At 47.8% G+C, this 12,716-nt stretch overlaps 2 non-coding genes and 1 pseudogene across 2 annotated transcripts; 2 read left to right on the forward strand and 1 right to left on the reverse strand.

Moving 5' to 3' along the window:
* The first annotated feature begins 2,316 nt into the window (after positions 1 to 2,316).
* On the forward strand, positions 2,317 to 2,422 carry TRNAL-CAA (transfer RNA leucine (anticodon CAA)). The gene is made up of 2 exons: positions 2,317 to 2,354; positions 2,377 to 2,422. It is a non-coding gene; the product is annotated as a tRNA-Leu (tRNA).
* A 1,727-nt stretch (positions 2,423 to 4,149) lies between these two features.
* Positions 4,150 to 4,255, reverse strand: TRNAL-CAA (transfer RNA leucine (anticodon CAA)). Its single transcript has 2 exons — positions 4,218 to 4,255; positions 4,150 to 4,195 (listed from the first exon to the last, which is right to left on the reverse strand). It is a non-coding gene; the product is annotated as a tRNA-Leu (tRNA).
* A 6,909-nt stretch (positions 4,256 to 11,164) lies between these two features.
* LOC131515233 (large ribosomal subunit protein eL33-like) lies at positions 11,165 to 11,853 on the forward strand (annotated as a pseudogene).
* Positions 11,854 to 12,716: the final 863 nt, after the last annotated feature.

A 12,716-nucleotide genomic window follows, 5' to 3' on the forward strand; every position in this document is an offset into this window, starting at 1 on the left:
AACTCAGGTGCTTTACTGAGTGTGCCAGCCGGGTGCCCTTCTCCGGGCTCATTTTTCCTCACCCTCCTTGAAGCGTCCCTGACTCTGGGATCGCAAGTTCTGACAAGTTCTGCCAGCACAACACCACGGTGATTTCTCTGGTCTTTAGTGAGCCACGGCTGTGTCCCCCACAGCAAGGCTGGATCTTAGCTAGGGGTGCGGAGGGGCAGAGGGCTCACCCTTCCAGGCTTTATCTCGGCCCTCTCTTCCCCCTGTGCTTTCTCAGCCCTAGGGGTGGTGACTGCTCCCTGGGTCGCTCTTCTTAAAGTCTTCCCAGTTCTCTTTACTTGTTCCTAGCCAATTCCTTGTTCCTCCGACCCTCCCTTTAGTTACCAATTCTTGACATTAAAACTTGCCCTGTTCATTGTAAGATAAACGAGTTCTGGGGATATCGTGTAAAACATGTCAACCATAGTTAGCAATACTGAAATATGTACTTGAAAATTGCTGAGAGAGTGGATCTTAAAAGTCTTCATCACAAGGAAAAAATTGTCACAATGCGAGGTGACAGATGTTGGCTCAAGGATCGTTTGCAATACGTTCCTATATCAGATCCTTACGTTGCCCATCTTAAACTTACAGTGTTCTAGGTCAATCATATCTCAATACAACGTGAAAAATAAGTAAATAAATAAACAACCAAACAACTTTTCCTGTCAAATTACTGCGCGGTGTCTCTCTCCTGATTGGACTGACACCCCCGACCTATTGCCACGTAAAAAATCACATTAAAACGTGATGGCTTAACTGACACAACAGCTCTCATTTATTCTCTCCCAGACTTGGTTGGGAATCTGGGCAGAGCACCGAGGACACGGCTTGCCTCCGCTCCTGGTTTCTGGAGACCCCACTGGAGGACTGTGAGGCTGGGGGCAGGAAATCATGCGAAGGACCATTTCCCCACGTGTCAGGCAGCCGCTGCTGGTGCGGGCTGGAGACCTCAGTTCCCCTGCAGGGTCTCCTGTGGCCCAGGTCGGGCTTCCTTGCAGCATGGTGGCTGGGTTCTGAGGACAAATGTCCTGAGAGAAGGCTGTTGGAAGCAGTGGTGAGCTAACACTGGGAGCCCAGCAGCATCGGTTCCAAGCATCGCAGATCTACCTGGATCCAATGAGATGGAACACAGTCCCCCACCCTCGGGCGGAAATGTGTCAAAATCGCATTAAAAGAAGAACCCGTGGCATGAAATCTCTCAGTAGGACCATCTTTGGAAAATACCATCTGTCACAGGCGTTCTTGCGGCTGCACTCAGAAGCCTCTACTATTTCAGATTTCACTTATCCAATTTCCCCTGAACTGGTAAGGAAAAAATTGGTAAAATACAATATAACAAAGAGGTGTCAGGAAATGTACTATCCACGAGTTCATGACATATTGACTGTGCTGTGAGGAATCCATCTATGAAAGACAGTTGGATTATGGCATATTTTCTGCTGCAATTCCATATGACGGGGCATTCAAAATAATATCTACTTTCAAGTATCTCCGATATTTTAAACCTGTATGCAGAAGTTTTCATTCCACAGAAAATATATACATAGACTTCAAACCGGTATAGGCCGAGTGCAAAAATTCAGCATATGCATATATTAAGATATGCACTTAATTTTCGATACTGTTGTCATTGCCGAGCTGAAACATAATCACATTAAAAAGAGTCAAATCTACAAATAATAACCCACCTTTTAAAAAAGGTATTTCCCACGCAGCTTTAGAGTCAGAGATGAAGAAATCACAGATTTAAAAGTGATGCCTCACAAATTTAAGTGTGCTGTATGGATCTAGACCCTTGCGGTCTGATTACAGGAACCTGTCGATACTCCTATTTATCGGAATTTTAAAGTGCTCCTCTCTTTCACGGCTTAGTCCTAGAACGGTAGTTGCACCAAGGTTACTTCTTTTCCTTCTTGGCTATTTCATTTTCACCGTCGGCTGGTGTTTTTCCAGCCACCGAAGGCAAACATGTTTCAGACTAGCTGCTGCCGCCCAAGGTGGGTCACTTTTACTGAAAAGCACCCGAGAGCCGTGGAGAAAGGAGGGGCAGGACTGTCCTGCAGCGCCCAAGCGACCCCGCAGGGCGGAAGACAGCGCTGGTGAGTGAACCGACGAGCGAGATGAAAGGTTAAGGGCGGCTCGGGCGCCGTACCCCTCCGCGGTCACGTCTCTGGGTTCCGATCCCGCGCCTCGCCCAGTCCCTCCGCGAGACGCCGCGGGCGCTGAGCCCCGGGGCACGCGCGGAAGCACCTCAAGTAGCAGATTTGGCAGAGGTCGCGCCGCGGTGTCAGGATGGCCGAGTGGTCTAAGGCGCCAGACTCAAGCTTCCGCTTCCCGCTCTGGGACTTCTGGTCTCCGCATGGAGGCGTGGGTTCGAATCCCACTTCTGACACTTCCGTTTTGTTCCCCTCTCCGTGGATTGAAAATTCTCCCCCGTAACCGCCTGCGACTAAGTAACCGGCCACAAAAGAGTACGGGCGTGTTTTCACGGACGTTGGGACGCAACCCCTTCCCTCTTCCCAGAAACTGGAACCGCGTGCGCGGGCGGGCGAGTCATCCACAGGCGGGAGGGGTTTTTACTGAGGAGAGAATTATGAACCCGCGTGCGGAAAAGCACCTGTTCCAAAGTTCCGTCCCAAAGTCTGCAGTGCCGCCTGTGAACTCTGAGAGCGAAAACCTTTAAGTCAGCAGTCGCGGAGAAGTGGCCCCGCTGTGCAAACACACTAACAGTAAGAGCTCCCTCTGAGATTTTATGTGATTTATGTGATTCATTTTTTGAAGGTAAAAAAAAAATGCATTCTATGAAGTTCTGCGTAGGCCAACATCTTGGTCTGAAACTTCAGATCTTAGATGTTTGCAGCTTTGCTATTGAATACGAGTTTGTCCCCCTGTTACTGAATTACTATCCAGCAACTTCTCCGGCAGGGATGTGTCTCGGTGGGATTCCAGCTCAGCTCCACCGCTGGCCTTGCCTAGGAAAGTCATTGTAGTAGTTTTTTTTTTTTTTTTTCTGTGTTCAAAATAGAGATATATCTGACACACAATATTGTGTAAGCTCAATATCGTGTAACACTTAAGGTGTACAACAGAGTTCTTAGCTGGCCACATAATTATCATCTCTTCTAGTGCTGACAACAATCAGCATCTCGGTTCTTGACAAGTTTAATGTTCATAACACAGTTTTGTTGTTTATAATCACTGTGCTGTCTTTTAGGGTTCCGGGACTCATTTATCTACTAGTTGCAAATATACACCCTAGAGTATCTCTCCCACCCACCCCCACCCCCAGCTCCTGGATTCCACCACTCCACTCTCTGCTGACACAATTTTGTTTTTAATTCCACATATCTCCTATATGTAGTATTTGTCTTTCTCTCTCTGACTCATGTCACTTAGCATAATATACTCAGGGTCTATCCATGTTGATTCAAATGGCAGAATTTCCCTTTTTTCTCCTGGCTGAGTACTCTTCTATTATATACGTATAGATATATGTCTCCCACATCGTGATCCATTCATGCATTGACAGACAAAGGTCACTTCCATATCTGGGTCATTATGCATAATACTGCACTAAACATGGGAGTGCCTATGTCTCTTCAATGCTGTTTTTATTTCCTTTGAATAAATACCCAGAAGTGGCATTTCTGTGTCATATGAGAGTTCTATTTTTATTTATTTCTTTTTTTGAGGAAACTCCACCCTGTTTCGGGCAGCGGCTGTCCCCGTTTGCACCCCCACCAACAGTGAGCCAGGGCCCCCTTTTCTCCACATCCTTCCTTCAACAGCCTCTTGCTGAGGGTGGCTATTCTAACAGGTGTGAGGTGATATCTCATTGTGGGTTGGATTCGCATTTCCCTGACAGCTAGTGATGTTGAGAACCTTTTCGTTTGCCTGTTGTCCATTCGGACGTCGTCTTTGGGCAAATGTCTATTTAGTTCCTCCGCCCATTTTTAAATCAGATCGGTTGCTACTTTGTTATTAAGTTGTATGAATTCGTTACAAACTTTGAATATTAACCCCTTACCCAATACATGGTTTGCAAAATTTTCCTCCCATTCTGAGTGAGCCCTGGGACCAAAGGGTGATGATGAGTGAGGCAAGAACCAAAACGAGCACTGTCAGGAGTGGGATTCGAACCCACGCCTCCACGCGGAGACCAGAAGTCCCAGGGCGGGAAGCAGGTGCTTGAGTCTGGCGCCTTAGACCACTCGGCCATCCTGACGAACCGTACACCCTTGGGGGGTAAGTACCATTAATGACCGAGGCCCTTCCGTGCAGGAAGGGGGCGGGGCTCTGTTTCCAGAAGGCACGGGGGCGAAGCACCCGCAAACCCGAAGGCACAAGCGGACGAGCGGTGCGGAGAGTTGCGCGCTGGCGGCGGGGTGAAGGCGCGCGTCCCGGGGGCCTGCCTGCAGGCCCCGTTTAGGGCGTGGGGTGCGGCCGCAGGTGCTACCGGGGCCGGGGTGCGCCCGCCGTGCCTCGGGGGCTTCCCTGGACGGTCACGGACCCTCCCGCGCCTTCATCTGCACGAGCTTTTCCGCGGGGAGCCGGCCCCGGGGCGCAGCGGTGTTTTCGCGTCTCACCGGCTCCGGCCAGGGCGCGCGGGGGCCTTGAACGTCCCTGCGCGGCCCTCGGGTTCCCTCCCCAGGGTCCCCCGGCGCCACCTCCTGGCTCCCCTCTCCTCTCCCCTTCCATTCCTTCGGCCTGCAGGGCGAGAAGGGATGTGATGCGGGGCGCGCCTCATCAGAGGGCACAGAATGAGAGAAGTAGGAGGGCACGGACGACTGGCTTCACAATCTCTCCTGAGTTGAAAAAGACGTTGTCTTTCAAATCCCTCCTGCCTCGACCAATGTTCCCTTTTCCTGCTGCCCCATAGGAGCGTTCTTGGTCAGTTCCCCCAGTTAATGGCCTGCAGAAACCTGTCGTTTCCCACGAGGACCCCTGAAACATGCAGGCCCCGACTGGCAGACAGCTGTGCCAGGATCCTAGTCTGTGCGCACGGCCGTGGGGGGCCGGGTTGGGGAGGGGGATAGTTGTCTGGTTTGGGTTGGTGTCGGTCTTCACAGAGAGCACCCCAGATACTGTCTCCAAGGCAACGCAAAGTAGTAGAAAACGTGAAGGTCTTGAATCAGATGTGTGTGCCTGAAGCCCCGTGACTCACAAAAGTGTGGTGTGGGATCGCTTTGCATGAGTCGGGCCATCTGTGAACGTGTCCTCCATCCCTACATTTAGGGAACAAGTCCCCCCTCGAGATCCTCCAGGGATTAAGGAGACTTCATGTAGGCCTCCCCCCCACCCCACCCCAGCAAACCATGTGACAAGTGGCCGCTGCTCAAGACCCCGGCCACCTTCACTTTTCTATTGGCTAACGTGGCTGGTGTAGCAACAACTCCAATCCCCTGCTCCATTGCCCTTTCTGAACTGTGGTGTTCTATCTTCCAAACACTTAGAAAATGTGCTGCCAGTCCTCCTTTCTGCCAATGAACTTGTTTTCAGACTTCGCCTGCCCGCCTTGGGCGGTGTGCTCTCTCAAGATGCCCTTGACATCTCAGTCAGGACTTCTTCCTCCTTCTCTCTTGGAAACTCTTCCAATATATTGGTGCTATCAATCAGATGAAAAGGCAAGGCCTTGGGGTGCCAGGCTGGCTCAGTCGGTAGAGCCTGTGACTCTTGATCTTGAGGCTGTGGGTTTGAGCCCGATGTTGGGTGTGGAGGTTACTTGGCAAATAAAGTCTTTTTTTAAAAACCTGAAAACTTGACTTCTAAACATATCATATGAACACAATGTCAAAGGTTTCCTATGTCTCACTAGTTAATGAGTAAACACTTAGAAATGTTTCAAAGGAGAATGGGAAGAACAGACCACACAAATCAGAAAGGCTGAAGTCAATTTGCTAACAGGTGCAAAACTGGTTAATATCCTATAGCACACTAAAGCTCAATGTTTGGGGTCCTCTCTCCTCCTGGACAGAATTGTATTCCAAGCGTGCAAAATCCTTTGCAGTGATGTAAACAAGAAGCACTTGCAAAATTATTTGTCTTAATAAGTTAACCTCTACCACCATAGAGTTCTAAAATAGCCTCATGAATAAAAGTCAGTCCAAGGTGCCCATTCCTATAAAACTGGATAATTCCCAGAGGGTCTGCTAGACCATGCCCAGCACTTCACTAAGGCAAGGACCCAATAATTTCTGTTGTCCATTTTTACGTCTCTGATGATTTTTTGACGCATGCGAAATCTTATATAAGCTGATTAACAGTAAGCTAATTAGGAGAGTGGAGAGAGAGACATGTTTGATCAGGTCACTGTGTTCTGACTCTTGTCTCAGTTTACCTATGTATAAAATGGGATATATGTATTTAATTTCAGTACTGTGGTCAGGGAGAACACTTTAAAACCTTTTATGCTTTCCTTAGTTTACATGCTTTTCAAGGGGAGCAGAATAGACCACCCCGGGTGTGCCACTTTGGCATTTGACTCAACTGCCTGAAAAATGTAGATAGAAGGCCTGGCCCAGGAAGAGAGCAATTAGCAGAAAAGACTATAAAAAGTGTGGAACGGGGTGGTGAGCTGGGGGGAGCTCACAGGGCCTGTTTGTTCTAAGTCCTTCCTGTGTCCCATTGTCTTTGCACCACATGACAGATATTTGTTTACCAAAAGTTTGCTCTGCCCATCTTCCTGTGAGTCGTCTTCCTTCTTGTTGAAGCCCCAACCCCTGTCCCATTCCTTAGCTCAGAATGGCATATAAATCAACTTGCCCCTGAGTCTCTTGTCTTTGGGGCTCCCATTTGTATGAAATTAAGTGTGTTTTCTCCTATTGATCTGTCCTATGTCAATTTAATTAACAGACCAGCCAAAAGAACCTAGAGGATAGAATGAAAATTTTTCCTTCCCTACACTTTCTAATGGACTCGTGTGTTCCCAAAATTAATAAAAACAAATGTATTCTTCTTCTTTTGTTCTGCATCTTTTTTTTTCTATCCGTCCCTATTTGATTATTTAAACTATCAGATGTATGTAAGTGTTGATGACGTTTTGGAGTGATGGTGGGGTGGTCCGGAGCCGACAATCAAGAAAAAACTCTTGAAGACACATCCTTGGTGCAAAAAAAGGTGATTTTATTAAAGCATGGGGACAGGACCCATGGGCAGGAAGAGCTGCATGGGGTTGTGACAGGTAACTCATTATATACCCTCAGGCTGGGAGGGGGTCAGGGATAGGTTAAGTCTCTAAGGAATTTTGGAAGCAAGGTTTCTAGGACTTTGAGGGACTAGCTGTTGCTAAGGAAATGCCACTAACTGCCGTTTAATAAAACCTCAGTCATGAGACCCTTCAGATGTATACCAGGGGCCATAAGCTTGGAGTCTGATTGCCAGCATCTATCTAGGGGCAGTTGAGATAAAGGAGGTAGACTTACAGGATCCTCGAGGTTGAGATAATGTTAAGCTAAGGTTCTCTTTTGCCCCCAGCAAAGTGTCATCATCGAGGCAGCTGAGATCATAGCGGGAGGTCACTCTAGCAGTTTCAAGGAATGTTAGTGGGCTGTAGGCAGTAAGGGAATTTAATTTTTCATCTGCCTTTGTTTCCCACATCTCCGTGGCCAGCACTTACACCCCTTTCCTTTGTTCCTGGGTAGCCAAGAGTGTCCTGGGAATATCACACATATCCCACCTGGGGACGGGGGTGTGCCAGCCTGTACTTTGCCCTCAGCTTGCCCCACGCTCCCCCATCAGTGTGAAGGGAATTCAAAATCAGCATGTAATATTTGTTTCTCAACCCCAATACAATGTACAAGTCAACTGAAACAGTCAAAACCTAGCAGACCAGAGATATGGCCAAGGTCATGAAAGACTCCACGATTTGACTGATTGACGAACTAACTCCATACTGGTAGAGTAAGCAGTTAGGTTCTAACAGGATGTCTGGAGGCCAGCAGCAAGGAAGTCAGAGGCCGGTCCTGGTAACACTCCAAAACAAAGCCACGAGAAGCCAGATGGCGCCAGACAGGCCAGAAACCCTCACCAAGTAAGGGAGAAAAGGCCCCCCAAACCCTACCCCCACCAAAAAAATCCTAGCTATTCCACCCCCTAGTTAACAACTGTCAGTAAAAGCTAGACACCCAGCCCCTGACGGCGGCTCTCCCCTGAGCTCACTCACTCTCACATCTCTAGTGTGCTCCCACTTTAATGAACTTCCTACTTGCACCCCTCATCTGTTATGTCTGGTCTGTCCTTGAATGCTTTCTTGTGACAAGACCGAGAGCCTTCGGGGACGTCCTGGGGATGGGCTCCCCAGTCTACCCAGGACCACTTTCAGCCCAACCATGCCAACTGCAGCCCCAACAGAAAGACAGGGACTTAACCTTGCACAGACTCGACCTTGCAAATGGACACCACTCTACTATTCCAGCCCCGGGAAGACACGTTCTTCCTGTCCACCCCCCCCCCACCCCAGCCCAGCCAATGAGAAGCCACCATGCTTCAACTTCCGGTTTGCCCCAACAAACCTTTGGTTTGGAACTGCCTTCCCAGCTCACCCCTTTTCTGCTTAAAAAAGCACATTTCTCCTTTGTTCCCTGGGCTTGCCTATGGTTTTGCCAGATTGCAATTCTCTTTTATTCCCAAATAAACCCATCTTTCGCTGGTAAAAATAATAGGCAGTTTTTGTTTTTAAGGTTAATAGGCTAATTCAATACTGAGACAATAAATATCTTTATTGATTTAAAAGGTCTTTACAGAATAATTGTTCAACACTTTCTTTTTTTTTTTTTTTTTCAATGTTTTTTATTTATTTTTGGGACAGAGAGACACAGAGCATGAACAGGGGAGGGGCAGAGAGAGAGGGAGACACAGAATTGGAAACAGGCTCCAGGCTCCGAGCTGTCAGCACAGAGCCCGACGCGGGGCTCGAACTCACAGACGCGAGATCGTGACCTGGCTGAAGTCGGCCGCTTAACCGACTGCGCCACCCAGGCGCCCGTTCAACACTTTCTTTATGTGTCACTAGAAAATAAGCTCTCTGAAGACAGAAGTTTAGTTTCTCATTCTCACTGCTTAGAACTGTGTCTGGCATATAGTAGTGAAAAGATAAGTTTCAATAAAAGTAAAGCCGTAACTCATACAGATATAAGAACCACCGTACGTTAAAGGCTTTATTTAACTCATAATACAGGAATCCAGCAGATTTTATGAGTTTAAAGGAGAATCCAAAGAGTAGGTATATTTATAGCTCAGGAATACTGAAATAAATGTGAAAATGTGACCCCGCCTTTTGGCACAGCAGGGAAGGGAAGTCATCTGAACCTCTACCGTCCAAGACAGAGTTTGTATGTCTATGGACAAGAATTATTTTCCATTGCTCCCAGCTATTCACAATTGCCAAATTGTCGAGTGAATCAGAATTAGATAACCCAGAGGGGATTCTTTGAGAGAATGCGGTTTTCCGGTTTTCCGTTGACTCAAGACATTTTCCCCTATTATACTTATTGAATGTTTGTTGATTAAAACAAGACCGCAGTATCTGCCCCTCCCTCACTTGTGCTGTCTCTGTCTCTCTCAACATAAATAAAAAACTTAAAAAAAAAAACCAATTACCACGATGAAATATAAATAATACCTCCAGTGCCAAAGAAAGTTTGCTTTATGGTAATTGGAGGCAAAATTTCACTGGCTTGTAATTCTACTATTCTTCCTTTCATTATCTTGTCTTTTTGTTGCATAAAATTATATTAACATACATCCTATTTTACTTTTAGCTTTTAATATGTAACTTTCTGGAGATTACATTTTTTTCTTTCTTTTAAGAGGCATCGTGCTATCTTCTTATGCTAACAGAAAGAATACCTACTTTGAAATATTTTAATCTCAGGATCTGTAGACTAACATTAAACCGTCACTGGCTGGTTCTACAATCAAAGCACAGCTGTTCTCTTTCTTGTTTGAACCTTTTAATCTGTTTTCCATGCCTCTTTATTAGTCTTTCATATTTTCCACCTCTTAAATTCTGTCATACTGCTTCCGGAATATTCACTTAGATTTAGTCGAGTTTTTCTCTCTTTATTTGCATATTTCTGTTTACCCTTAGAGTGTTGAGTATGATTTTTAAAAGAACAGTTCTTAACTTTCATGTAGTCAAATTTGTCAACCTCTGTCTTCACCGTTGAGTTATATTTTGTCTTCACTCTGGAACGAAATTCACTTTGAGGTCAGTTCCGTACACTTCCATGTAGATGGCCACATTAAAAAAAAAAAATCTACCGCGGGTGGTGATTACACAGCCTTCAGCAGTGGGATTTCAAAATGAAGACTCCACAATCTCCCCTCGAAAACACCAGGCTCCCTCGTTGAAAATTCAGCTCCTGACTTTCCAAAAGTGAGAGCAAGATAGCAAAGAAGGCCGTGGAGAGGCCAGGAAAGAGAACGGGAGCCCTGGGAAACTGGGGGAGATGGACCAGCTACATAATTTACGGGACCCAATGACAAAGGAAAATGGGGACCCCTGGCTCAAAGAGCGGGAGAAACGTGCTGTTAAAATTACTAAAATATACCCGCATGGGGGTGGGCTAGAGGCTCACTCCCACCAAGACTCCCACCCAGCGTCCCCTGGTAACGCCAGCTGCGAGACTACAACCTTTCCCCCCAGATCTCCTAGGGAGCTTACTGCTGGAGAGGGGGTCAGGAAGGGGAGTGGGAAGGGCAAATTGGCACAAAACCATCTCTGGGAGGGAAGAGCCAGGAGAGCCCAGGCTTCAACGAAAGCCCCAGCCTCAACACGCTCCATGCCCCATGAGCCTCACAAAACATATTTAAAGGGAAATAGCATCTGCAAAACATATTTAAAGGGAAACAGCATCTGCAGAGCATAAACCCCAAGACAGAGCCCTTCTAAGTGTGGGTTTGGGGGTGACAGTGACTGCATAGGTTCAGGCCCATAAATCCGGCCCTCTTGGGAATCACATACCATATTCAGAACCTTGAGAGAAATAATAGCTGAATCGCTCTGGGGGTGAAGTATCAGCTGCGGTTCTAGCGGCTTCCAGCTGGAGCTGAACTGTGATTGTGACTTGGGCCTTCTCAATCAGACCTTCCTAAGTAACTGAATAGAAACTGGAAGACAGTTCTGAAGCTGACGATGAGGCAGTAAGGAGTGGGCGATAGAAACGGTTCCTTAAGAAGCCTGAAGTATCTATCCTCTTTCCGCCGTCTTGGAACCTGTGGAGGCCTGCTAGGAACTGGACTCCTGAAACGACAAATACATCTGGAAGGCTGTGATCCAAAGCCATTTTTGCTGGCTGTAGGCGAGGTCTCCGGAACCAGAGGGAGCACACAGCTCTTCTTAAAATTGAAGGTGTTTATGCTCGAGATGAAACAATTCTATCTAGGCAAGAGATGTGCTTATGTGTACAAAGCAAAGAACAACACAGTGACTCCCTGTGGCAAACCGAATAAAACCAGAGTAATCTGGGGAAAAGTGACTCATGCTCATGGAAACAGTGGCATGGTTCGTGCCAAATTCCGAAGCAACCTTCCTGCTAAAGCCATTGGCCACAAAATCCGTGTGATGCTGTACCCCTCAAGGATTTAAACTGAAAAGTAAATAAATAAAGGTGGAGATTTGTTGTCTTGTATTTGTTTAAAAAAAAAAAAAAAGAAGGCTGAAGTATTGATAACTTGCCTTTGTAAAAATCCACTTACAAATGTGACCTCTCCCCAGGAGAACCACAAAGTTACCTTGGCTTCCACTCAAAACAAAACGTGGGGGAAATGCTACCTCTCCAGTAGCAGGCGCCTTCTATGTTCCAGACTTTTTGTTTGTTTGTTTGTTTGTTTTGTTTTTTAACTTTGGAGCAATTCAAATCATACGAACGAATATAACATTTAACCATAAAGCTGAAAGGAGAGAAGTCTGATTTTGAATAAGTACGCAGCAGGTGGCCATGGGCTCAGATGTGAGCGAAGATCCCAGCAAGGCAGGATCCCCTTGGGCTCTGTAGCTCCAAGGCCAAGAGCCTGGAGGAAAGACGGAAACACCTGCGCGAACTGAGAGAAGGCTTCATATACTCCTGCGGAGGAGAGAGTCTTTCAACGATGCTCTCGGGGCATCCCTGGAAGGTGGGAGAAAGAAGAGACGGTCGATGAGAGGGACAAGAAAGAAGAGCGAAAGGGTGTCAGGTAAGAAATGAGGACATGGGAAAGTTTGAAAACAGCTTGGCAGGAGTCTTTGTCGGGAAGAACCAGGCCTCGCTGGCAGAAACGGGTCCAGACATACCTAGAAAGCGATCCGGGCCTCGGTTTCTGCTCCAAGGTCACAACATACGTACAGACTCTCTCCCAAACACCGACTCAGTGTTGGGACCAGAGATTGGAGATTTCGTGTAGGCAGGACGTCCCGCTGCAGGGGAAGAGGGCACGGAGCCTCCTGTGAGTCCTGCGCTCGCCCCTTCCCTGCAACCCCGGTAGTGGAGGTTCTGCAAGTAGTGCTTGTGGCTCCTCCCTCTGCCCCGCGCTCTGCCCCCGACCCTCCCTCCGCTCTCTCCGCCCCCCCGACCCCGGCATGCCCCGCCCCCTTCCCTCGCTCCGCCCCGCCCCCTCCCTCCGCCTTCGCTCCGCCCCCGCCTCGCGCGCCCCTCCCTCTACCCCGCCCAGCCCCCCGCCCTCCCCTCCCTCCGCTCTCGCCCCGCCCC

Source organism: Neofelis nebulosa, chromosome 6 (assembly GCF_028018385.1).
Source record: "Neofelis nebulosa isolate mNeoNeb1 chromosome 6, mNeoNeb1.pri, whole genome shotgun sequence".
NCBI lineage: Eukaryota > Metazoa > Chordata > Mammalia > Carnivora > Felidae > Neofelis > Neofelis nebulosa.